The following is a 27,442-nucleotide window of genomic DNA, read 5'->3' on the forward strand; positions in this document are numbered from 1 at the left end:
TCATTAGTAAGTGGCAGAACCCAAACTTGAATCTGACCAGTGTAGCTCTAAAGTCCTCCTTCCTGTCTTTGAGCATTTGTGGCTAAAACGCTCTGTACCACTACCCTGGCTACCTTTCTGTTGGCTAGGTGTCCTCACTTTTACAAGCTTCTCTTCCAACCCTGGAATCCAGTCAAACTGATTTGAGCATGACCATCCTCTAATCCTTTCCTTCCCACAAGGACTCCTTTGCTCTGTGTTCTTCCTACTTGGAATATCACTCCCCATCCCCTGCTATCCATCTAGTTCTTACTCCCACCAAGGCTAAGCTCTAGCCATTTCCCTGATGCCCAGCCCTCTGGCCTCTGTGATCCTCCACACTGCCTGGTACTGCCCCTCAGCACCCCCCTGGTGCTCGTCCACAGTCTGTATTGCCCTCCCTCTAGTGCAGTCCATATAGATTCTATCTTCCCAGCTCAAGGACAAAGAGAGAGCATGTCGCAACTACCACTTATCTCCCATCATAGCCTGTTGCCCCAGGGAGCTGGGGTAACTGGTGAGACTGGACCACCGAGGAATGGGAGGGCCTGAGCTTCCTGGAGGGGGAGTTCATGCTCCTACTCATCAGTTCCTGCAAGGGGAGAAAGGGAACCACTAAGGTCTGGCCCCTGACAGTCCCTCCCACCTCCTGATCTTCGCCTCGCCCTCCTCACAAATCTCCCGGCACCCCAGCCTCCTCATTCCTTCCTGGGGTATCTGCAGGACACTTTTCCGAGGGTGCTGCAGGGCTGAATTCTTCTAGTGTTCCGCAGCCTAACCCCAGAGGCACCTCTTCGAAGCTTTCTGGACCACTCTGTCCCGTGCGGCCTGCCTCTTCCCCTCTCTCACCATTGCCCTGCTTTATTTTTCTTTCTAGGACATATCAGATTCCAAAGCTATTTACATTTTGCTTGTTTGTTGTCTCTGCCCCACCCCCCAACTTAGACAGGTCTCGCTTGTCCACCTCTGAATTCCAGCAACTTGTGCAGGCCTGGTACATGGTAGGCCATCGGTAACTGTTTACTAAATGAAAGAATGAATGGAAGGCCAAATGAGTGAAACTTGTGGACCACCACCACCACGGGCCTGTGCCTCTTCCACCCCTCTTTGGTTGGGAAAGACCATCTGTGTAAACACAAACCTCACTCCGATGAGGGGTTGTGGGCAGAGCTGGAGAAGTCAGGACAGAGGGACTGGGGATGAGGCTGGTGGTCATGGTGTCCAGTTTGCCTCTTAATGGGGATGGGCTGCAAGAATCCTTTTTTGGTTTCCACCTTGATGCAAATCTGTAAAATGTGTAGGTCATTTTTACCAGTGTGGTAGCCAAATAAGTTTAATGCAGGCAAAACTTCCTTAACTATTTTCTTACTGGACTCTCATCTAAGCCCTCACAAGTAAGTGGGAATCTGTTTTAACCGATGATGATATTGAGGTTCAAAGATATTAAACTACTCATCACAAAGTACTCAGTCCCGAGTTCTTATCCTAGACTGGAACATTACTGAATGCTGTTTGACCTCAGTCTTTTGGTGGAGGGGGAGAACATTTGTACAGAGGAGACCCTAAGGAGAGGGGGTGTTGTTTCTATTTAACCCTTATTGAGTATTTCTATGTGTCAGGCACTTTTCTGAGACACATTGTAGAAACTGATTTAATCCTGATACTGTCCCCAGTGAAAAAGGAGTAACTGCAATCCTCAGTTAATGGGTAAAGGAACTGGGACACAGGGAGGTTAAGTAACTTGCCTGTAGACACACAGCCAGTGAGTGGCTGTGGCGGCAGTAGTAATTCTCTCCAAACATTCCATGTGCGTCCCTTTGTTTCCCACCGTCTTCCTGTGAGGCTGGGCTGTGACTAGTAGTTCTAGCCAGTGAAATATGAATGGAAAGGAAGTCTGTCACTTCCAACGGAGGCAGTGAAAAGTCCACACGGTTCCCCAGTCTCTCTCCTCCCCTGACATGCGAAGTGCAAGATGTGACTGTGCAGATGGTACAGCTGCAAGAGGGGGCACGTCAGCTGCCTGGATCTGTGCGGGGCAGAGTCCCTCAGTGTCTACATGGGGCATGCAGCATGAGAAAAGAAGAAACAAACTTTTATTATATTAACCACAGATATCTTGGGATTGTCTTACCATGCGTCTCCTAGCCTATCCTGACAAATGCAGTCGTGGGGTCAGGGCTGGACCCCCAACTCTGTCTTAATCATGAATTGCAAAAGTCAACCCTTAGGGCATCTGGGTATGTATCTTAGCTAGTAATGCCCACCAAAATCCTCAGAACAAGGAAGAACAAGGGAGGCCATTTTTCTGCCCAGCACTCCCCAAATATTGGAAGGACATATCTCATGGAGTCCCTGGGTATCTTAATGCCGTCATTAGTCACCCTGCTCTGTCCATTTGGTTCTGGTGAAGCCCAGGACCCACCCTGGCCAAGAAGAATGCCAAGTCCTCCTAGTACACAAGCAGGCACACAGCTCCAGTTGGTGCAGATGGGAAAATCCCAGGACTTGTGGAGGATTTACCAGAACAAGGAGCTCTCTCTCTTCTGCTGATCCTTGGGGATGTACGCCTGAGCTGACGGCCATTTTGCCACCCTGTGGAACCTAAGAATAAAGCTCATATGGGGTGAGTGCTGAGCTGAAGACAAGACCTGTTGGTGCCATTTGAACCACAGGTTCCAGCAATGTCTGAGATCAGCTCTACTCAAGGTCTGGTATTGATCAAGACAGTTTGAAGAGGAATTTTCTGCCACTTGCAACCAAAAGAGTTCTCAGCGGGATGTCTGTCCCATCTGCCTCGGCTGTGTTGCAGAGCACTGTGTGTTCTGAATGGAGGCAAAGAGACAGACACCTTGGGACCTGGGCGGCCAGGAGCAGGGGGCACCATTAATAGAAGTTTGGAAGAGAGGATGGATTTGGGCGGAGTAGGGCTGAGGTGTGGGTTGGGATGCCCGGATGGAGATGCCCAGCAGGCAGGGGAGGAAGTGTGGGAGCTGGTCTGGAAGGTGATGGAACCTCTGATCCAGATATGGGAGGTGGGAGGGGGAGCTGAGTGTGTGGGAGGACAAGCGATCATGGTGGGTGGAGCGAGGAGGGGGTCAGAAAGAGGTCAGAGAAGAGAGTGGAGCCGGCCCTCGGGGCATGGGGATCCTCCTGCAATAGGAGGAAGAGTCAGGCGTAAAGGGCCATCAAGGAGTGGAAGGTGCTGTGGCCTGGGGCAGGCTCCTGAGCCACTCTCTCCCTCAGCTCCTCTTTCTGTTCAGTGGCTTCCCGGGCTCCCTGTGGTGTGCTGTGGTGAGGATGGAGAATGCTTGGCAAGCTCTTCTCTGAGTGCCAGAGCTCAACAAATGTGAGCTGGTATTAGCCAAACAGGAGAATGGAGGAAGTAGATACCCAGTGTGGGTATGAAGAAAGGAGTTCCAGAAGCGGCTGCTTCCTGGCTAGCATGCCCCAAACACACACTCACAGCCGGTTGTGCTGAAATTGCCTGTTGCCACCTCCCTGTCTCCATGCCACTGGGAGCCCTTCGAGTGGGAGCTGGGACTCATTCCCTGGGCACCCGGCGAGTGCCTGCTGAGTGGCAGAGGAAGGGCCAAGGACCAGCCTTTCTGCTGCCTTCTACAGGGGCAGAGGAGAGGCCCCAGAAGGTGCTGAGTCTCATAAGAAGTCACTGGTGACTGTTGGTGGCTGGACCCCACAGGGTTGACTGGGATCTGCTGCTGCTCCATGCATCCCTCTCCCTCCAAGTCACTGCCCACCTCATCTGCACCCCAGCAGATAGAAGGAACTGAGGGACAGGGAAGTATCAGGATGCACCCCTCAGAGTTTCCCAAGGGCAGACCTGACACCCTTTCTCAGGCCCAGACCTGTCACCAGCTCGCAGGCAGCCAAGGCTGCCGCACCTCCATTTGGGAGGGGCTCTTATTGCAGATTTTGCTAGATTTTGGCCCCTTTGACCCTCTTGCCTCACTCCTGGAACAATCTCCCAGCCAAAGATGCTCCAAACAGCAGCTTAACTCCTCCACAGGAGTGCCACACATACAGGCCCCTCTATGGTGGCAGTCGCTGGTGGCAGCCAGGGCACTTCCCCCAGAGCGAGTCCCCAGGGAACCTGTATCTGTACTACACCCGCTGAGGCCTAAGGAGAGATGCCGGAGGGCTAATCTGATGTGAGCTGGGTGAAGAGGCCAAGCAGAACCCACTGCTCTTGATCCCTACCTTGCACAGCCTCACTCACCCTGAGGCCCCGCATTCCATCCTTGGGGTTTAATTCACCTGGGTAGTCAGTCCTCCCTGAAGCCGAAAATGCCCCCAGTGTGGGACACGTTCACTGTGGGGAAAACAAACCCCACAGCTGAGTCCCTGTGGAAACAGTGAGAACTGGGACTTGGAGGGGAGATGCAGAAAGAGACAGGAGTGGAAAAGTACCGCTGAAAACCTCTCCCTCCTCCACAGCGTTGTGCCCAATACGGGACGTGGAGGAGAGCTTCCTCCTTCTCCCCTCGGCTGCACACTTACTGGGCACTCCTGCTATTCCACTTGCTGGGCCAGGTGCCAGGGCACAGGTTTGCTCAATCAAGTTCCTTGAGGGGAGGGTGGGTGAGACCCTCTCTCTTAGTGCCTAAGAGATGCAGAGCCTGGAAAAGAGTAACAGGGACTCTTGGGGGCTGCAGAATCCTCCCCCACCTTTGCAGCCCAGCCTTCTATCTCAGTGCAGAGAAGCACAGAAGGATCAGAGTCCCAGGTACGCCGATGACCAGGGAGATGTGGAAGAGGCCACCCAGTCCTCTCAATCCTCCAGTCCCTGGGGTGGGGCAGGGTGATCTCTGGGGTCCTAGGTGAGATGATCAGGATTCCAATGCAATACCTCTTTGTCCTAACCCCTGAGAGGGAGCTTCTCCCTTCTCCCTGCCCCTGAGTGACTCCCAGGGACACTCTCCTCTCTTCTCACGTCCACACAGGAGAGGGGACGAGCTTTGTTACCACCAAGAAGGAGCTGGTCAGCTGCAGAGCCCGGGATCTGACCCTCCCCACGACTGGAGATTCTTACAGAGGGCACATGCAAGGGGAAAGCCAGTCCATGGGTTTTGTGAGCTTTTCAAAGGGATCTAAACCCCAGAATATCAAGAGCCTTTATTTGAAAAGCTTTTAATTTATTTAATACACAATTCACACTTGAATACATTCTCACTGGGTAAAGTCAAACCACAGCAACGCATAGCTCCAGTAAAGCCCTCCTGTGATGCCTGTAGCGCTGGACCCCAGCAGCCCCAGTTGTAAGCACTGTTTGGGGTTTGTCCTTTGAGGGCTCTATACATGTACACTAGAAGTACACAGTTTGAGCATTCTTACATAAACAGGGTAATAGTGGGTGTTAATGCTTCAACTCCCCACCCCCTCATTTGATAGCCCAACTTAGAGATCAATCACAGGCTCTGGACCTCTTCTCAACAGTGTGGTAGCTACTGGGAAGAGAGAAAAACACCTGTCACACCAGCTCAGGGCATCCCCCTTTCCTTGGGCCCTCCACATCCCCCAGGCATGCCTCCCCTACCCCAGCGTGTAAGGTGCACACAAATGCACGCATACACACACTCTTTCTCCCTATGGTCTGATTTGAGGAAACCCTCCCCAGTCCTTGCCCAGCATAGCAACCCCTAAACTCCCAAGCATTAGGCTGCTGAGCAGCTGGGGTCCCCTTTGGAGGAACGACTCTGAGGAGGCATTCCTGGGCCCTGAGAGGCCTCCCTGGGGCCTGAGGGCAGATGGGTGCTGGAAGGATGCATCACCATTGAAAGGTGTGCGTGTCTGTGCTTACACTTTTCCTGGGTGGGAGTCCAAAGACTTTCCTTAGATTCCCAAACGCCTCTGAACCCCAAAAAGGATTAAAACCGTATTTGCAAGTTGATTGCCTCTTAATAGGGAAGAGCATATCAGTAAAAATAATTCCTGCCTTTCTAGAGCATCTTCTAATTTATTGCCACAGGCTCCAGGCTTGGGAAAATGGACACCTTCCCCTCCTCGAAGGGAAGTAGCACAGGAAGGCGGAGGAAGAGCTTAAGAGACGTTAGTGGGTGAGGCAGGCGAGCAACCAGGTGTTCTGGGGTGACCAGTGTACCCCCAACATCCATGTCCTTCCCGGAACCAGATAATGGGACCTTATTTGGAAATAGGGTCCTTGCAGATGGAATGAAGGTAAGGTGGGGTTGTAGCGGAACAGGTTGGCCCTAATCCAATATGACCAGTGTCCTTACGCCATTAGGAGAACAGACCCAGAAGTGGCAGGGGGCAGTAACGCATCTTCAAGTCGGGAACTCACAGGCTTGCTGGCAACCACCAGAAGCTAGGAGGGAGGCACGGAACAGAGTCTCCCCCAGGAACCAGCACGGTGACACCTTCATTTGGGAATTCTAGCCTCAGAATGGTGAGGGAATACATTTCTGTTGTTTAAGCCACCCAGTTTGCAGTATTTTGTTATGGCAGCCCTAGGACTCAAATGCACCAAGATAGCCCCCCTCCAGAGTCCCCGACTCTCAGTAACTGAGAAGGCCCGGCCTCTCTGGGTCACGGAGTCTGCACAGTGTCCCATACTAGCTAGGGCTGTGATCGCTCAGGCGTGCAGGTAGCTCTCAGCCTGGAGAGATTTCTCCTAATAAATAGCCAAATCAAACACATGTTCCCCTCCAAGCCCCCAAGGCACCTGCCACTTGGCAGTAAGAGGGCATCAGCCCAGTTTCTGGCTGGCAGCGCTGATAGGCGCCCATCTGCTCCGGAAGTGCCCAGCCTAGGTAAACACAGCCAGGCTCTGCCTCCCACGGCTGGGCCAGCGGGGCCAGGCATGCTGTGCAGAGGAGCTGGGTCCCAGGCCTCAGGCCTCCCACGGTCACTTTCCACCCCTACCTGGTCATGCTGGCCGCCCCTTGGAAAACAGGAGGGAAGCCATGGGAAAGAAAGGCTTGGGCTTGTGTAGGACTCAGTCCACCTCCCAGGTTACCTCCTTGAATCCCTTCCTGCTGGGCCCAGGGTCACTGCCCCCTCCCATCCGCCCTCCCCTCCTCACTCACGCCCACATAAAGCCATCTGCCACCCTGGCCCCCTGGCAGGCACCACAGCCTTATGACTCAGAGCCCAGCCCTGAGGCTGCTCTGTGGGTGGTTGCTCCGGAACAGTGGTGGGGAGGGAGGTGCTGGGAAGGGGACCTGAATGGGGGTAGGGTCAGGGGAGAAGACACGTGCAGACCCCAGGTGGCCTTTCCCAGAGCACCAAACCCTGACAACACTGCCTTCATCTATTTTTTAAAGGCTACCAACTCTCCAGCAGAGGCGTTGCCCAAAATGTAGTGCTTTAATTAAAATGCACCTAATTCAGTTCCTTTTTTGCCTGCAGGCTCCACAACCTGTTCTCTGGAACCCTGACCCCAGGCCAGGGACCTGTTTCTCTAGTGTATTCCACCTCACCTCTTCATTTGTCACCCCCAAACTCTTGCAGCCCCTGGAACAGTATATTCACTCCTACAGGCCCTTGAGTAGATAAATTCCCACAAATTTTATTAGAGATTTCAGGTCGTCTCCCTGCAGACTTTGAGCAAAGGGCTTGGCCCCGAGGGCTTATCCCAAACAACTAGCAGCAATAGTGACGGTAGGTGTCATGCTGGGGAAAGGGGTGAATGAGGGCAGAGAATGTCACCCCTACCGGTGGCAGAACAAGGAGCTGGCCCTCGCCCTACCCTGGGCATCTTGAAAATGTGGCTCCAGATCTGGTTCTGAATCAGGTGCTCTTTACATGTGCTGCCTTTACTCAAGGGGGCTTGGCCCTGCAACTTGGCTCTGGAGGAAAATCCTGTCGCACAGCTGTAAGACTGGGATTTGATGCCCCCAGAGGGTGAAGACAGGGCTGGAGGATCCAGGATCCAGGCCCAGAAGGCCTTAATTCCCAGCCTGAGAAAGCCTGTTTTTTGGGGCAGCTGTCTGCTCACTCCCACCGACCACCCTTCCAGAGAGCCCATCCTCCCCCATCGCCTCTTGTAAACTGCAAGGAAGTTTAGCCACCTCGCCTCAAAGCTGAGAGGACGTCCTCGGCATTTGGTCCTGGCTCTCCAGTACTGGCAGTCCCTTGGGATGTCTCGGGATCTCCTGCAGAACCAGGCAGCCACGACCCTTCTCCCCAGCCCTGTGCCCTTCAAAACAAGCCTGCAGCCCCCTTTCATTTCATAGCCATTGTTTTCTGCTGATAGCCACAAGGAAACAGATCGCACCTAGCAAAAGAAAAGAATCCTGGGCAGCATCCAGAAACCTCAAAATTCTAGCAGGGAGAGTCTGAATGTGTTTGCATCCTAGCTTTCCAGCTACACAATGAACTCGAGCAAGACACACTCTCTGTGCCTCAGTTTCCTCAACTCCAAGAGGGGGATAACAAGAGTACCTGCCTTAAAGGGCTGCTGTGAAGGTTCAATGAGGCAGAGAATTGTGAAAATGCTCAAGTGGAGATATCTGGCTCCTTCCCTCAGGGAAGCATACACAGTCTAGCAATACAAATGTAATAATTAATAATTCTGTGCTAACACAGGGGGCCTCAGACATTGTCTGAGCGTTTGCCTACACTACCATCCTTAAGTCTGAGATCTTTTATCCAGTCTTTCTTCTCACATTCTTTTTCTAGAGTCAGTCCAAGGTCTGGGGAGGTGCCCCTTGCCTCCCCTGGGCAGTGGGATATTTTCCAGGCCAGCTCTTTCTGCAGGGAAAATCTCCCAGGAACACGTGCTGCTTCCCAGAGCAGGAGGTGGGCAGAAAACAACCCCAGCTGGAAAATCAGTTTGTATTTCTGCACAAATTCTTTAGAATAATAGACTTGTAGAAAAAAAAACCAAAAAGCCCCTCTCAGACACCAACTCTGTTTGGCCCTGGTACTCCTAGCCTGCCCCACTGCACAGCTGCATAAATTGTGATTTTCCCAAGGCCGCACAGCAAGTAAGCAGCAGAGATTCCACCAATGTCGAGCACCTGCAACATGCCAGGTACTGCATCCCTCCATTTGGTAAACACCCCTGGTGCCCACACCATGCTCCAGGCACTGGTCAGAGTGCAGGGGACACAGGGACAGGGAATGGCATTGAGATTCTACGGAAAGGGATCATCCCCCAAACAGGTCAAAAAGGTCATTGCTGAGACTGATAAATACTATTTAGAAAATAAATCTGGGCGTGGAGCACAGTGATGGGTAGATTTAGGGGATGGGCACCCTCTTTACCTAGAGTAGTCAGGGAGGCCTCGGGAAGTCAGCAGAGAACTGAATGATGAGACAGGTATGTGAAGAGCTGGAAAAAGAAGCCTCAAGCTGGAGGAGAGAGCAAATACAGAGGCCCTGGGGCAGGAATATGCTCGGGCTTTTCAAGAAACAGGAAGAAGGCCACGGTGTCTGGAGCAGTTAGGAGGGAGGAGCAGTGGGGGAGGCAGGATGGAGAGGGAGGCAAGGGCAGATCCTGCTGGGCCTCCTGGCCACAGGGATGAGTGGATTTTATTCTAATGGCAACCGGAAGCCATAGGAAGGTTTTTAAGCATGTCAATGACCCTTGTGACTTATCATTTAGAAAGATCACTCAGGCAGCTGTGGGAAGAATGGACTGAAGGGGGCAAGTGGCTGAGCAAGCTCCAGTGGCCCGGCCTGCCATGCCAGCTGTGGGGAGGGGGAAGGAAAGGCAAGTAGCTTGATCCCAATACCTGTGAAGCACTGCGCTCTGGGCCTGGCACCAAGTGATGCTCAACACAGAGTTGGGAACTAAGAAGGGGGTGCTGGTGGCTAGATGTGTGGCCAGCATTAGGAGAGGCAGTGACAGGGTATTGGGGAGGCCACCTTCCCTGGGCCTAAGGCCTCAGAAGACCAGCAGCCCTGGGGTGGGAGCGGTCAAAGGCACACTCTGGGACCTCACATCCTTCTTTCAGTTCCCTAATGGGCATGTCTTTCCATTCTTAAAATGTCATTGTCAGAGCCACTATCTGTGACATGTAAGTGTTCCAGAAATAAAAGCCTGAAGTACTTAGAATAAAAACAGTTTATAGTCATTTTTATATTTCCAAATGTTGTTTAACTTGTACGTACATGATAAAAATTTCAGAGTACAAGAGCACACAGCAAGAGATAACTCTCCCTCCACATCATCCTTGTCCCTAGAAAATATTCTGTTATCTGTTCATTTTCATTTTGTCCAGAAATATTCTCAGTATATGCACACATGTATATCACATATCCTACTTTTAAACATGGAGAGAGATCATATACTGTTTCTTACCTTTTTTCCACCAAACAATATTTCTTGAAGACCATTTCATATCAGTCCATGAATCGTTATTTCACTGCTTTTAGTGGCTGCATAGTATACCATTGCACAGTGTATCATACAGAAAAGTAAGTATTTAGATAGTGTCCAGGTTTGGGCTAATTTGAACAATGTCACAACAAATGACTTCATGTATAGGTCTTGGTATTTTTGTTGGATAAATTCCTAGGAGTGGAATTTCTAGCTCAAAGGATAATTACATTTTTCTGCTTAGATAAATATTGACAACTTGCTGTTTGGAGCAGTTGGACCAACTCACCCCCCACCCCCACCCCCAGCTAACCCTGACAGCACCCCCTTTGCAATGTCAACACAAGGCACTGTCCCAATGTGTAATCGTTGCTGATCTCAGGACCCCTGACAATTTGCACGTGTTGAGTGTAAGCCCACCTTCATGGATGTGGCAGCGTTATCACCTCCACTCTACAGATTAGAGAGCTCATTTCACCTGCCTCTGGTCAAAGCCAGTATCCCAGAAGAACCACAAAGAAGGCAGAAACCACAGCCAGGAACAGTGTAGACAAGGCCAGGGGTGGGGAAACAGGACAAGCAAGGCAGTGGTTGCCTCCACAGGCACTCAGGCTCTGCTAATCAACATGGGGGAAAGGGACGCATGGATCAAACCAAGAGAACGGTCAGTGGTCAGGTCTATAAAGCCACTTCACCAGGACCAGTTCTGCCTCTTCTGCACTCCCTCTGAGCCAGCCTAAGGCTCAGATGTGGGCGTCGATGAGCCATATTAGGGCCATGGGAAGTAGGTCAGTTGCTGGAGGAGTAGGGAATTTAGGAGCGGAGATAAGAGTGTATGTTGACATCTGGGACTAAATCCCCAAGTTTCCTTTATTCCCACCATAAACAAATTAGTGGCTGTAAAGCAGGAAAATGCAGGCTCTATTAAAATTGAGAGAGAGAGAGAGAGGTGTCAATAAACCACAGTAGCCAAATCTACTTAATTTAGCATCACTCTCTAAGCCTGTTTGGGAGCCTCTTGACTGCTGATTCTTCTAATGGGCTCCACTTCCGTGGACTCAAAGGTAATGGAATCAGCTTCAGCAAAAACAATGTCTAAATAAAGAAATGCAATCAGAGCTGTTGACCTTCAACAAAAAACTCTTCTTGTAGGCCTTTGACTTGAAGTGAGGAATGTGTGCTGGAGGGTGTGTGTGTGTGTGTGTGTGTGTGTGTGTGTGTGTGTGTGTGTGTGTGAAAGGAGTAAGAAGAGTAGGGTAACCTGGCTGTTTTGAAACTGACATGAGGGCCAATTTGAGTGTAGGGGTATTAGACACAGACAGGATTCAGGTATGGGCTTTCAAAGCTCCTCTCCCAGGCTCAGGGCACATGCCCAAGCAGAAATCTGAAAAGCCTCCTCTGGAGTGGACACCCAGCTGAACAGCAGGCCCACACTAGAAGTTTGCATGTGAAGAGAGAGGGCCTGCTGAGCACTGAGGGTCAGAGTCAGGCAATCCTGAAGGCCTCCGAGGGTCCCCAGGGCACCAGCCCAGGGAAGCCCCGAGTGTGGTTTGTGGCTGGCACTGACCCTCTGAGATAGTGCAGCTTCTGATTGTTTCCCTTTTTTGGATGATGGTGGCCTCTACTCCTCCTCCAACTTTCCGATAGTCTGTTTTCCCTGCCACCTGCCCACCCATTCCACTGTCTCAGGCAGTCAGTAAATCACCATTTTGTGCCTACCACAAATCAGAGACCCTGCTGGACAGTGTGGGGGATACAGAACAGGGTACAGGTGGTGGTAGGATGTTGGCAGGGGGGGCTCTCACACAAGGTGGTGGGAAGTCTGAATCAGTGTAATGGTTCTGGAAAACAATTTGGCACTATCTGTAAAGCTGAACCTGCACACACCAATAACCTACCAATTAATTCCTCTCCTAGGTATATACCCTGGAAACTCTTGCAACTGTGTGAAAGACATGTGCAAGGATGTCCAGAGATACACTGTTCATAATAGTAAAATTATGAAGAACCCAGATGTCTGTCACCAGGAAAAGGAATAAATTGTGACTCAAGGTCTATTCCCAAAATATAATATTATATAGCAGTGAAAATAAATGAACTATAGTTACACGCAATAAGGTGAATGAATCCTAGAAAAAATTGATGCATTAAAAAAGTAGTTTTCAGAAGACTACCTTCACTGTACCATTTCTTCTAAAGCTTAAAAACAAGCAAAGCAAAATAGCATTTTATAAGGAAATCCTACAAATATGTCTTAAAAAGTTTTTTAGAGCAAGAGAATACTCAGCATAAAATTTAGGGAGGAGACCACAGGCAGGGTCAGTGGTCTCAGTCGCATTCTAGTTGTTGGGCCACATAGTAGGTTACAAGTGTCTGTTTTATTATTTTGTCTTATCATTGCATATGCTATTTTATATTAAAAATGAATAATCAACATTTTTTAAAGAAAGAACTCTTGTTCTGAAGGAGAATGCCATCTATATATGAGAAGAGAGAATCACAGACCCCAAAGAAGGAATTTTGTATGTCATAGTACTAGAAAGATCCTTATGATTGACTGCACTTACTTGAAATTTTGATTGCAAGTGTCCAAAACCAAATTTAAACTAGTTCAAACAAAAGTAAGTGGTAAGAAAATAAAAAGTAAATTTGGCTCATTAATTGAGGTGGAGCCAGGACCAGGAATTCTAAACACACGGATAATAAGTTTTCTTTCATTCAACTTTTTCTCCCACTGCAGACAGGTAGCTTCTGTCTGGTAAGGGGAGAAGAAGGGATGCAAATAGCACCAGCTTGGCTTGCAGCATGCCAGGTTAGCAAAGGTCAAGGAAGGAGAGAGGTTTTTCACCCCATGTTCCACATACAAAATCTCAGGCAAGTATTCTGATTGGCTTGGTCTGGGTCACGTGTCCATCCCTGGGCCAATCCCAGTGGCCAGGAGAAAGGGATTATGTGACTGGAGGCCCCATCTAATCTCAGAGAGTGGAGGAAGGGCAGTTCCCCAAACAAAAGGGAGTGCTGTCATCAGAGGAAGGAGCAGAAAGGATGCAGAAGTTGGCCCCCAGGCTCAGTCAGCAAGAGGAGTAGGAGCTGGCGAGTGGGGACAGCAGTGAGGCTCTCTGGAGAGAAGGTCCTAACCTTGCAGGCTGAAGAAGGGCAGAGCCTGAGGCCTGAGGGAGGGTGGAAGGGAGGCTCCTGCAGGCCCCAGAGGCAGGAGACTGACTTTGTGGGGCAGGAGTGGCTCTGGGTGACCCTGGGAGAGTGATCTTAATTGTTCTATGGGCTGGTTGGCTCCAGGGTATAAAAACAAACCCGAAGGGAGGGATTCCCTGGGAATGGAAAATAGGTATGGAGAAGGCAGAACACAGGATGTGTTGTGGAAGCCCAAAGGACACCCCCGCACCAGCTTCCGGCTGACTCAAACAGACTTCTGGGGCTGTGCAGTGGGCAGGCAGGGGACAGGACACAGCTCTGGGCCGGGAACTCTTCCTTCTGGGAGTTGCTTAAAAGGATGGTTTCCAGCCAGACTGATCTGCCTCACATTCCCCAGACCTCTGCCATCCCATGCTGGTTATGTGCCAGTGGGGCAGACCCAGTGTGAGGACCAGTGCCCAGCAGGCCAGCCACTGCTTTAGTGGCCTAAGGTGAGGCAGGGATCTCTAGGCCCAAGAGTTCCTGCTTTAGAGAGAAGAAGGAACAGAGGCAGGGGCAAGGAGGCACCCACAAGATCCAGTCTTCACTGCCATGAATCCATTATGAGTCTGGGCCTGTGGAGTTTGCCCTGGATTCCCTGTTCTGCCATTTGACAGATAAGTGACTGGGAACTTGCTTCACTGTCTGAGTCTCAGAATTCCAACTGGTAAAATGCCCAAAATACAGTAGTAGTACCTACTCAAGGAGTGACTGTGAGGCTCAGATGAGGAAAGGTTATGGTTGGCATGAGGTTCTCCATCAATGATTGCCATAGTTATAGCCAGGATTTCATAATTTACAGAGTCCCTGAAATGAGAGTTGAGCCTCTAGACAGTGCAGTCACACAGAGGCTAACTGGCCCCTCACTGAGAATGCTACAACTGAAGCACTTTCCCACCTCAGGGCCTTTGCACATGCTGTGCCTACACTTGCAATATGCCTCCCTTGGATCCTTCATGGCTGGCTCTTCATCATCCAGGCTTAAGATAAGTGTCACCTCCTCAAAGAAGCCTTCTCTAATCACCCTAAGTTAAAAAGTAACCCCCCTGGCCTCCTTCCCATTATTCTCTTTTATGGTCATCCTTTCAATATTACCCTCTGATATTAACTTACATATTTGCTTGTTAACTGATTCTCCTCTGGAATATAAGCTCACAGATGACAGACACCTGTCTTATCACTGTATCCCTGGCCTAGCATGGCACATGACAGATGCTTAAATATTTGTGGAATGAATAAATTAAGGATGCATTGGTAACACTCAGGCCTTGCACTTCAACCGAGGCTCAGAGGTTCCCTCACATCTCCGATGGCCTTATTTGCATTTGACTTCTCAGGGTTAATGGCTGTGACATCCTGGTTCAAGTCAACCATGGGGACACTAGAGCTGGGCACCACCACCTGGACTCCCATTCCAACCTGGCACTCCCTGGGGTCCAGGTGGTCCACCCAGAACCTCTCTGTGGGGTTAAGGCTAGCCAGCTGGGGCTTAGAAAATCCATCAATCTAAGGATGCACATTTTCAGAGTGCTCAGCACCTGCCCCTGGAGAGGGTGCTAGACTGGCATGGGGATTCGAGGCCAGTTGGATCCTCCTTGACTACTGTCCTGAAGCCTCCTCCATGGCACTTACAGGGTGCTATGATATCTAAATGTCTAACCCTGAATGACAATTTATGACTTCCCATTGAAAAATGTCACTGAGGCACAAGCCTGACACTCCAGTTTTACTGATCAGAATGACCTTCTCTCCCTGTAAGCCAATATTTTTCAAGGTGTGGTCTATGGACCATTTATAGTAAATCATCAGATGCTTGCAAAAAAAATGCAGGCTCCTAACCAGCCCATACTGACTAGATCAGAATCTCTGCAGTGTGTTTTGAAATCTTCATTTTTCTCAAGATTAAATAACTGGGGCAAGATCACATGACTAGTGAATGGGGGAGGCTTCCAAGCCAGGCTGTCGGCTCCAGAGCCTGTGCTCCTAATTTTGCCCAGTGGTGGATCTCTGTCCCCCACAGGCCTGTAGGTGCTTGCCTCACCAATGACTCCACCACAGGCACCTCTCCAGCCTCCATCTGTCTTTAACAAGCAGGTCCAGAACCCCTGCTGATGGCCACCTCCTTTCTTTGGTTGCATGTGGTGAAATCTGCTGTGAGCATGCAGATCTGTCTTACCCCTGTAAGCTCTGAGGGCAAGCAGTTATCTGGGTCACTTCTGTATCCCTGGAAACCAGGACAAGGTCTGGCCCAGACCAACTCTAGTCTCTGTGAACTGAGAGGATATACTCATGTAACCGACTCTTTTTGGCCTACCATGTGTCAGACCCTTTCTAGGTGCTCAGGATTCAGCAGTGTAAAAAACCAAACAAAAATCCCTTTCTCTCAAAATGCTTACATCCTATGGGTGAAATGTGCACATGAAAACAATAATGCCCTCAGCAAGGCCTGTTGGGAAGTAAATGAAACCAACAGTAAATGCAGAGAGAAAGGTAAAAGCTCTATTTTAGGACTGAAGCAATCAGAGAGGGCTTCCTGTAAGAGGCTCCATTGGCACCACTTTACTTATTGTAGAAATCACCTAGGACAAGGTCTTTTGAAGCCTTGGATTTTCTCCCTAGAACTTCACTTCTGGTGGCTAATGTTGGCTCTATAGTAACTTCTCACAGTTCCCAGCACCTTGACCAGCACCTGCAGGGAAGGTGTGAGGGAGAAACAAGGTCAGAGGGGCAGAGGGACAGTTACCAGTAGTAGTGTTATTTCAAGTGAAATATTTGTTCTGGAATCCAACCCCAACCAGCTTCTCATGGAACACTGTGAAGAATAAATGCTTGACTCTGGCAAAGGAGGGGATTGGTTAATGGAATCAAGGCATTGTTGCAGTTTTGGGTAGAAAAGAGTCTCAAATCGTCCCAGCTCATCTCCTACCTTAGTGGGCAAGAGAGAGAGGTAGGATGGTGTGGACACCTTGCAGCTTTGCAGTCCATGGTGAGGATTTAATTCTGAGATGGGAAGCAATTGGAGGGTTTTAGCAGGGTGCTGACAAAAGATTACCAGCTGCTTCAACAAGGCACCGTAGGGAAGACAGCACGGAAGCAGAGACCGGCTAGGAAGCTACTGCCAAGGTCCAGGTGAGGGATGGTGGCAGTTTGGACCAGAGTTGTAGGACAGAAAGTTGAGAGAGGCAAACAGACAGACACGACTTTGGGATACAAGGGCTATGGGAGGGGTGGGGAATTGAGGGGAAGAGGAATCAAGGAGGACCCCAGCTTTGAGGGTAGGTAGCTGGGGGTGCCATATTCTGAGATGGGGAAGGGAAAGGATGAGCAGATTTGGAGGACAAAACTGAGTTCAGTTGCGGTCATGTTGGTGGTGGCAGGCTAAATAATGCCTCCCTAAAGGTGGGAATATGTGAAAATGCATGTGACTTAATGGCAAAAAGAACTTTGCAGATATGATTAAGTCAAAACTTGAGATGAAGGGATTATCCTGGTGGGCTCAATGTCAGCACAAGGAGCCTTAGAAGCAAAAGAGGAAGGCAGGACCAGTTGTGACAAAAAAAACCCTCAACCCGGCCAGTTGTCCCCTGGGAGGAGAGGACAAAATGGCACCCCTGATGAGGCCCATGGGTCGACCCACTCCGTGCAGTCTGCTGTCCCCTTGCTCCCATCTCGAGGTCCTTGTGCATGCCCTTCCCTCTGCCTGAATAGCTGCAGGGCTCTCTCTTACACTTCCACATATCTAATGTTATCTGCTCACTGAGGCCCTCTCCATTTAAAATGGCAACCTGTCCCAATAATCCCGAAAGCCTTCCTTGCTTACTTTTTCCCCCTGGCCCTTACCACTATTCCACATACCACAAGTCTTACTCATTTGCTTTAGTGTCTCTCTACCTCCATTAGAATGCAAACTCTCTAGGTATGAGATTCGTTCTGTTGGATGTTTTGTTTTGGTCTTCTCTGTCCACTGCTGTATCCTTGGGCCTAGAACTGTGACTGTCACACAGGGAGCACTCCAAGCTCCTGGCGCAAGAGACCAGCAAGCCTGTCACTCCCCCAGCTTCTCACCAGCCAATCGTGGGGCTTAGTTGGGGGTGGAGTTTCTTAACATTTGACCTTTCTCATGCCAGTGTTTCCTTCAACTGTCCCACTTTTGAAAATAGAGAATATCACATGGGGCAGGGACTTTCAGACAGGCTGTTGACTGGCAGCCATTGTTTTCTCTTTCCTCTCTCACATTTCTTTTTATGGCCATAAATATCAAGGAATGTATGTGCAGCCTCACCATAGCCCTGTCCTTGTGTGGGGAGCCTGTGTTTACATATAAACACCAAGAAATGTGTGTGTGTGTGTGTGTGTGTGTGTGTGTAGTTTTTAGTTACACAATAATAACAGCTGGCCTTTTCGGAGTGCTTCCTGAATGCCAGGCAGTGTGCTAAGCATACGCATCTCCTTGTTTAATCCTCTAAACATCCCTGTGAGGTAGGTCGGTTTTGTTATTATTTTCATCCCACTTTTACAGATGAGTTGCAAGAGCTTCAGTATCTGATCCAGAGGCACATATCTGAGTTGGAAGCCCAACAAGATGGTCTGACTCCAACAGCCCCTTCCTTCCTAACCACGACAATAACTGCCTCTTTTAAACGATGTGCTCCTTATCAGCAAGTCAAATAGTAAACAGGGAGAGCCCACCACGCCCCCCAGAAGGAACTGCTGTTAGCTTATAATACCTTTAATGCTAGAGAATTCTTTCCAGAAGAAATGTATGTAAGTATATACAAAAGGCCTATGTGTCTATAAAAACACACACCCATCTGGGTAAGTGGATTTTTTTTCTTCTGCAGTTAGTACCAGACTTTCCGTCCCACGTAGTCTTTTCGCTATCTACTAATACATTTTGGACCAGACCTTAAAACTTCACTGAGTTGATGCCTCCCCTCTTATTACCTTCAGGTTGATGTTCTGGCTGCTAGAGCTAAGGAGAAGTGCTGGGATGCAGACAAAGCTGGGGATGAAGTGGGAGGGGTAAACAGTGTGCCTGCTGGGCAGCAGCTGGACAGGCCTGCACCCCTAACTCGTCAGGAGGCGCCTTAGAAGAGGAGTTTAATGGTGGTGGCAGTTGTGTTCTTTAGCTTAGGTGGCTTAGGGTACAATCCCATTGGCTGAGAAACTAATAGGTTTCACTGCCTGAATCAGAGGTTCTCAAGACAAGCTCTCTTGGGCGGCCCCAGGTACCCTCTTGGAGCCTGGGCTAAAGGGAGCCCGGGGGCTTCCATTCTTATCATCCTTCAGGATTAGACCCATGATTTAACACTCAACCTCCAGGCATAGCCACTGTGCTAGGTACCCAACTCATGGCGGTAGTTCATTTAATCTGCACCACCCTGTCAGGGAGGTCCCACGGTTCCCCTCTTACAGAAGAGACACTGATGCTCAGAGAAGTTAATCATTCACCCAGAATCACACAGCTAGTAAGAGGCAGCTCTGTGTCTTTCTCACCAAGGCCTCAGAGAATCACAGCAGAAGGGTGGAGCTGTTTGAAATCTAACTCCAGAGGAAGCACACAGCCCGGGACCCTGACAAAGTTGGCTGCAGGCTACACACCAGGTGTAAAGAATTGACTGAGGTTCTGGGTTATTCAAACTACATTTGCTAAAAAGACCACCAGTTTGGTGAAATTGAATGGAGTCAGTTCTGCATCCTGGTGGCCCAGAGGCATTGGAAGAACTGACTTCCTGAAGAGGATTTGTCCACAGCAGAAACAGAATTAGCTGCCAGTCAGTGTGAATCAAGAGCAGGGATCCTTATTTACAACTGCTCCCAAGGAAGTAAGCCCTGCACTGCCTTGGTTGGGGAAGTGTGGGGTATGTGAACTCTGTTCCTGGGAACCTAAGACACTAGAAAAATTGATCCTTAAAACAGACCCACTCACTCCCATCAGCCATTTTTACTGACAGGGACTGTCCTTGGATGGGGAGCCCCTGATTAAATCCCTCCTACCCAGATCAGACAAAGCCACTTGGATAGCCACCCTCTGCCCGAAGGGGTATGGGCATGATGTCCAATAGAAGACCCAGGTAAACAAATCATGCCAAATCTGTACCACGGACTTGTCCAAGGCCCCCCAAAAAGCATAAAGGGCATCAGAAGATGGTAAGATCATTGAGAACCACTAATAAATGGGAAAACATAAGTTAAAGAATGATAAGCAGAATAAATAACTGAAAAATTAGGAAAGGGAACAAAAAGAGTGTCACAGCTTCATAGGGAAAAATTTGGAAAATACAGAAAAGTAGAGAGCATAATTCCTCCCCTATCTCCCACCTTGAAAAAGAACCATTGTCAATATTTGATATATTCTTCTCAGGTCTCCTTGCTAGATGTAGTTGTGTTACACAAGGTCATGGTCAGAACTCACGAGTGTGGCCAGGGCTCAAATCCCAGCTCTTCCACCCCGACCTGGGTGAGCCGCAGTCTCCAAATTTGTTCTGTGGATGTATTTCTACCCTATCCCGGTTTCTGCATTGATTAAATAAGGCCAACTAGGGAAAGCACGACAGTGCCTAGGAAATAGCACTTAATGCAACTATTGTTATTATCTGTAATCTGCCATTTCCCTTAACACTTTAACATAATTGATTTTGAATGCTCTTCAGAGTCTTTGAAAACATCACACTTTTAATGGCTGCTGGATATACCAATTCTTTGCTATTCTCTTATGAGGAGTTTTTCGGCTGCTTCCATTTTTACCTTCTTATAAATAGCTTTGTGATGAACACTGTTGTGAATATAGCTTTACTCCCCCGGATTTTGGAGATTTTCCTTAAGATCATTTCCCAGAAGCAGAATTATTAGGTAAAAGGGTAATAAACATTTTAGACTTCATAGATATAATGCCTGATTGCACAAAGCAGGTGTTATTTCCTAGACCCAACCTCCCCCAGTTTACCAGAACCTCCCAGCCCCCGCGGGGTCTTCTCCCTAGAGAGGCACCTGGCTGCCTCCTACCTCCCAGTGCTGCCTCCTAGCCTCTCGCCTTCAGCTACAGAGCCTTTCTCCTCTTCGCCTGAGTAAATCCCTCCGGGTTTTCAGTTCTTACACCTTTTTCCTGGATGCTTGGGCCCCTGATCATCTCCCCTTCCTCTGAATTTATGCAGCCCCTGAATCCCTAACCAAACTCAGACTGATATGTGGATACTCTTTCCTTTCATGATTCAGATTCCCATCTATAACAAGACAGAAGGGCCCTGAGGTTAGGAATGAAGTCTTGGGCTCAGGGCTGAGCAGTAGATGCTAGAACTAGAACCCATTTCCATGTACTCACTGGGCAAAATGTCTTATAAGGTCAGCTGTGGGCCAGGCCAGGGACTATGGCTGCAGCAGCCTTAGGTGCCAGCTCCTTGGTCAGGGGGAGAGAGGAGATGTCAATAATCAAGAGTCACCACGAAGGACAGGGGCTTTGATGCAAGTTCATAACAGAGGAGAGAGAAGGGAGGGGTCAGCTCAACCTGGTGGCTTGTTCAGGGGATGATACTTGAGGGTCTTGCTGTGTGACTGAACAAGTCACTTAACCTCTCTGATCCTGGGTGCCCCCATCTGTACAAGGCTCTCTTCCCTGAGATATAAGGAGGTTAAACAAGTCATTTAGGTGAACTTGCCAAGCCAGAGGCATGCAGCAAATGTTCAATGAATGTTTCTCATGATAAGGGCTCAGCACAGACTTGCACATTAATAAACCGTCTGGGGCTGCACTGGCAGGGCGCTTGCAGCCATGGGACCGGCACGTTTCAGCTGGCCTGTTCTCCCTTGGGGACTAGGTTGCTAGGTGTCCATTGTTTCCATCAAGAGGCAAGTTTCTTACAGGGACTAGCTGCCTGGGTCTTGAGCCCAGAGTTTGGAGGGGATGTGCATATGGGCTGGCATTTACCAGGTGTGATATATACTTACAAGAAGTTTATTCATGAATCATCTTTGCCTCCAGTGCGGTGAAGCAGTGGGATGGAATGTTGAAAGTGCTTCCGTTTTCATCCTTTTTCTGGGCATGCTATAAACTTGCTCCCACTTAGGCTGCAAGTCATGCCGCCCTAACCAGGGGGACTTTGCAAGAGGCCAAGAAACGAGGGTGATGTCACCCTGGGCTTCAGAAACACCAAGGACACCAGGCTGGGGTCTCCAGTTTTTCGCCCTCCCTTCAGTCAGGGTGGGCTCAGAGCAGGCCCACTCCTGCAACAGATGCAGCTCAAGGTTATGGCCAAGGTCTAGCCTATTAGGGGTCTTTTTTGTTGGGGGTAGGGGACAGAGTAGGGATTACTGGCCTCCATTTTTTATTTAAGGCTGAAGGACTCCTTACATATCATCTTATTCAACTCCCTTCCCCTTTAATAGAGAGAGAAACTGAGGCTCAGAAAGATCAAGAGATTTGTCCAAACTCACACAGCTATGGCATGAGTTACAAAGCTAAGACTTGAATTTGCATCTCGGACTCATGGTACCCTGTTCTTTCCAAACCCCATAGGTGCCATAAGTCTCAGCATCATCTGCTCTATCTGGAGTTACATCTCAACCCACTCTTACCACTCACTATAATATTGACTATACAGCTATTGTCTGTTGGATAAGTTCCTGAACTGCACCAGGCTAAATGTTTAGGATGTACTGTCTAATTAAAGCCTTTCAACACCTCTAGGAGTTAACTACTGTAACTCCTTACATTTCCCTGGCTCCTGTGATTCTGGGCACAATCAAGTTTGAGAAAGTGCTGCCCTAACTAATCCCACTTTGGAGATAGGAAGCTGATAAACAGAGCTGGGAAATGACTCCCACAGTGTCCCACAGCAGGTCAGGTGGCGGAGCCCTGGTGGAACCTTGGACAAAGCCCTTGTTCTGAACACTTGAGATTTAGGAATATTTTCCTCTAGTTCTAGGCCAGGGGAGATAGGGTTCTGGACCCCACCTCTCCCAGGAGCAAGGAAGAAAAGGAATACTCCTAGCACTTTGCAAGGCATTTTCATGTCTATTATTTTATTTCTACTTTACAACTTATTAATTTCCCACTTTACTCAAGAAGAAACTGTAGCTCAGAAATGTTTAGGCCATTTGTCCAAGGCTACACCCTGGCCATTTCCAGAACCTGGGCCCAGTGCTGGTCTCCTTTACTCCAGGACCTGACTACTGTTTTCCCAAGTACTGATGGCATCCTGGTGGCTAGAGAAGCAACTGTAGGCAGCACACAGATGAAAGTCTCCCACTTGAATTGTCATATATTTTAATTTCTACTACAAAGAAAATAATTATCAAACCCCAGATATTATTGTTTAAAACATAAACAATAGGATTTTTTTTTAATGGGCCCTGAAGGAATTCAGATGGTACTCAGATATTACAAAATCCATGAAGGTGGTAAATGACTGGAATCTGGGAAACATCTCCAGACAGCCCACTACAGAGAGAGACAGAGACAGGACAGAAACCAGCAGCCTGGAGAGATCCATCCAGAGGCTGTGGACATTTCAGGTATAATCGGTTTTCTTCCCATAGCGCACCCATCCTCCTTGCCCCCAGTGTCTTAGTATGGAGCAAATACAATGTTCACGCAAGGGCACACACTCCCCATTACAAAATAAAAGACCACGTTGCGACAGCCATTTATCTTTCTGGCCAGAATCTCTAACGTAAAGCTGGAGAAACCACAAACTCATTGCTATTAACCCCTTCCCACCCCCAGGCCACTTCCTGTAGCTTTCAAGTTTGCCTCCACACCACCCAGACCAGACTTGAATGGCTGAATAGGAAGTGCTGAATGGAGGAGGCTGGAACTGGGGAATAAAATCCTCCTCCCACCCTTCCAGGATAGTCCACGACTCCTCAGTGGGGGCTACATCTCTTTGTTTTCAAATGTTTGTTCTCTTGCTTCTCTTCCTTTCTCTAAGGACCCTTGAACTTTGAGTAAATGGGCATTCTCTGCTGCACCCATTTAATTTCTGAGTAAAGCATTGCGAGTAAAGAGTTCTGGCAAATAAGCAAAAAGTCTTTTTTAGGAGTCTGGAAAACAGGTATGGTAAGGAATGAGGACTGTTATCTTAGAAAAGAGAAAGTAGGAAAGGAAGGAATGACCATCTTCAAATATTTCAAAGATCATCTAGACTTATACTGTATTTCTCCAGGCCTGGAACCAAAGGGTGGAAGACACAGGGAAGACAGTTTGAGCTACGCGACCTTGGTTTACTGTAGAATGGGGGCAATAGTACTTACTTCATGGTTGTGAGAACTAAGTGACGTGCTCAACACATACCTGGCATCTGATAAAATCCCAGGTTATACCTGTTTCCTTCTTTGGCCTCATTCAGAAATCTCATGAGGCAGTAAGCACCCTCTCTGGAAAATTTCAGAGTAAAATTATGATTCCTCACTGGCAAGATTCTGTGCTTCGGTGCTTCCAGTGACGTTTCATCAAGAAAAATAATGGCTCACACAGAGCTCTCACCACGTTCCAGGCACACAGAAAAGGGCGTTTTGTGGGCACTTTATATTTAGTCTTCCTATGAGTTACGTACTATTATTATTCTCCCCAAATCCCGTTTTTTTTTTCAGATGAGAGAATTGTGGCTTAGAGGGGTGAAGTAACTTGCCAATGGTCACACAAGAGTAAGTGGCAGACCAGGGACTTAAACCCTGGGGTGTCACCCTCCAAAGTCCCTGGTCTGAGAATTGGAGGGCTTATTTATCAAATCTAAATTCCCCTCCCAGGCTCGCCTGCTGTAATACTTTAGCCTTCATTAATTTCTCTTACGTAAAATTTCTTTAGCTTTCAATATTAAAATTGCCCAATTGAGCAATTACTATTGTGTGAAAGGCTTCTTGTCTCTCCTACTTTACTATAAGTGTGTCTGGGGATTTTTACTCTTTAAATATCACCCTGTACTCAGACTTTTGGAAGAACAATTCATAGGCTTCTAATTATTCTTCCTTTGACTGCTAGCTGGATTAGATAGCAAGTAGCTCTTTCTTCCCTGCCATGCCTGACCCATCTTTTTTTCCTGTGCCATTAGAAAAGCCTTGGCTGGAACAAATACTACAGTCTGTTCAACTAACATTTACTGAGTTCTTAAAATGCACCAGACACTGTTCTAAGTATTTCACATGTATTAACTCACTGAATCTTTAAAGTAACCTATGAGTCAAATTCTATTTTCACCCCCATTTTACAGAAGAGGAAATTGAATATACCATCAGGATCTGACCAAGTAAATGAGTAACTGCTTTGATGATAGATAATATCATTAGCAACAACGACCATTCAAATTCCTTATGCTTGCATCATGCAATACAGCTTTATGAACGTTATATCATTGTCACCATTAGCAGATAGGTACTAATATCCCTATTTTACAGAAGAGGAAACCATGGCTCTTAGGGGGTGAGTGACTGTCACCGGTCACATGGCAAGTAATGTCTGTACCCCTGAGTGTACACTGTATATACTCCATTCTAAAATCCTAGGGATAAGGGAGCTGGGAGGGCCAAAGGGAGAAAAACACCTAAATACACAAAAGCACTTTATAAATATTAAATAAACTGGATGGGAATCCAGATCCTTGACTCCTAGTCCAGTGCTCTTCCCTTTGGGTGGCCCATGATCAACTCTATTAATTATGTCTAAACTTCACCACCTTCCTCCTGCTACCCACCAGATCTGTTCCTATGGGGTCCCTATCTAAGGGTGTCACCATTCACCCCAGTCACCTGTTAAAAACCCTGGCATCTCTACTCCTCTCTCCCCAACCCATCCCTTCCAGCAATTTACTTCCTAAAGGTTTTTCTCATCTATGTGGCCTCTTCAACTGCTGCTGTCACTATCAAGTTCCAGCAGGCAGGCCTTTATCAGCTCAGGCCTGGATTACCCACAAAAGCCTCCTATCTGTCTCCCTGACTCAGGCTAGACCCCACCTCCCACTCCCAAATAAATCACCCATCCCCCACAGTACTGCTTACTGAGGTACCCCATGATCACCAGTGACCAGGTCACTGAGTAAGACCCCTCACTAGAGGCTGCTCCAGCCAAAAGCTAAGATCCAAATGCCTTAAATGGCACACAAGGCCCTCCAGCACCTGACCCAGCTTAATTTTCTAATACCAGAAGTGCCATATCTCCCACACTCATCCATCACAAACCATGCTGGATTGTTTATTTGTTTGTTTTTCCTTTACCTCAAACGGTTTGCTTGGAATGCCCTCCACGCTCCCCTCCATGGCCTGGGTAACCTCAGCTCATTCTTCGAAGTTTGCCTCAGCTCTCCTCTGGCCTGGGAGGCCTTCTCCATGTTCCTACCTCACGCAACCTGGATGCTTTTTCATACTGACTGCAGGGCCTTACAGAGGCCTGTAGCTGGACCAAGCCTCCTTTCTGGGTTGCAGGGGGCAGCTGGAGCAGAGAGGCTTATCACTTTGGTGTCCAGCACCCAACTGAGCACCTGGCAGTGTGGGTGCTCCATATGTGTGTGGTTCAAGGTTGAAATGTCAGGTAGCGGATGACGCTGGTGACACTGGAAGAGGAGCAGGTGGCAGGGAAGGCATGGATAACCCCAAAGAAAACAAAAACCCCACATCACATCTTCATTAACACTCCCCCAGAAGGGTAGAGATAATGCCTCAATCAGACCCAGGGGCAGTGCTGTCTGGTCCAGTCTGATTGTATCTGATGTCAGAATTTGATTTCTGCTTCCTTTTGAAAGCCTTGTTCCCCTGTGTCAGTAGTTTAACAAGTCCCTCTCTAGTGGAGGCAGGCTGTTTCCCATCAAGCAGCACCCTCCCTGCTCAGGCTAACAAATGGTTAGTTGTGAGGTTGGGGACAGACATGTTTCCCTCACACATGTCCCGGCGGCTCACAGAGTTCTGGCACAAAGCTGACCCTCAATAAATACTTGCTGAATGGTGAATCAGGTCCAATTCCCCACGGTGGGGATGGGAAGCCTGAAGCTGCTGGGGACTGGTGGCGACAGACAGCCTGGGATTATACTTGATCCACAGATAATCCCCCAAATCCAGAAGCCACCTGGACAGTTGGCGGCACTGAGCTCCATCGACCGATGTTGATGCTGCAATTATTTCACGACAGATTTTCCAGGGGCCAGAAAAGGTTCTTAAAAAAACAATTATTCTGATTATCATTGGAGTGTGACAGAGAAAAGGACTATCAGTCCTTTAAGGGCAGAATCCATTTGGGGAGATTAATTGCTGGCTCTTTTCACCGAAGGGGCAGGGAAATACCCATATTCCATTTTTATTTTAGGTACTTTTATTATGGAAAATTCCCAGTATACAGAAACGCGAAGAAAACAGTATAATGAACCCCAGTTACCCAACACCAAGCTTCAGCAATCACCAACACAAACCCAAATTCGTGTCATATAACCCATCTGAAGGATTTGAGGCAAATGCCAGCTATCAATTTATTTCACGTGTAAGTCTTCGGGAAGGATCAGAAACGACTTCTGATTCATCTGGGGGCACCGGCCAAGGGCTCCCTTTGCCCTGCCTAGCGCGGTTCCTGGCTCGGCCCCCGGCAGGTTCTGAACCTACGTCTGTGAAACGCAAGACTGTGCGGCGGCAGCCCTGCCTCCTCTGCTTCCTCCTCTTCCCGCACAGCGTGGGTCACCTCGCCCTCGTGGCGTTGCTGACACCCCCTCCAGCAGTCCGCGGTGATGCGCGCGTGAGTGTCTCCGAGCACTGCCAGGGAGAGCGCGGGGAGTCGCCTTGCACTTCCTCTTTCTCCGGCTGACTAACGCTCGGCGCCCGCCCCGCGCGTCCGCTCCCCGGGGGCGTGGCCACAGCCCGAAGGGGCGGGGAAATACCCATATTCGGCCTTATATGGGCAGTCACGTCACAGGCCGCACACTCATTCACATAAAACGCTGCGCCGCCGGCGGAATCCCCGGC

The 27,442-nt window shown here is 48.8% G+C and overlaps 1 long non-coding RNA gene across 1 annotated transcript in view; it reads right to left on the minus strand.

Annotated features, from left to right (window-relative positions):
- Positions 1-6,947, minus strand: part of LOC118919217 (uncharacterized) — a 30,776-nt gene extending 23,829 nt beyond the window's left edge. The window contains exon 1 of the long non-coding RNA XR_005027410.2: positions 6,916-6,947. This is a non-coding gene — a long non-coding RNA (uncharacterized LOC118919217). The remainder of the gene's footprint in view (positions 1-6,915) is intronic.
- Between the last annotated feature and the right edge of the window lie 20,495 nt (positions 6,948-27,442).

This window comes from Manis pentadactyla, chromosome 8 (genome assembly GCF_030020395.1).
Source record: "Manis pentadactyla isolate mManPen7 chromosome 8, mManPen7.hap1, whole genome shotgun sequence".
Lineage (NCBI taxonomy): Eukaryota > Metazoa > Chordata > Mammalia > Pholidota > Manidae > Manis > Manis pentadactyla.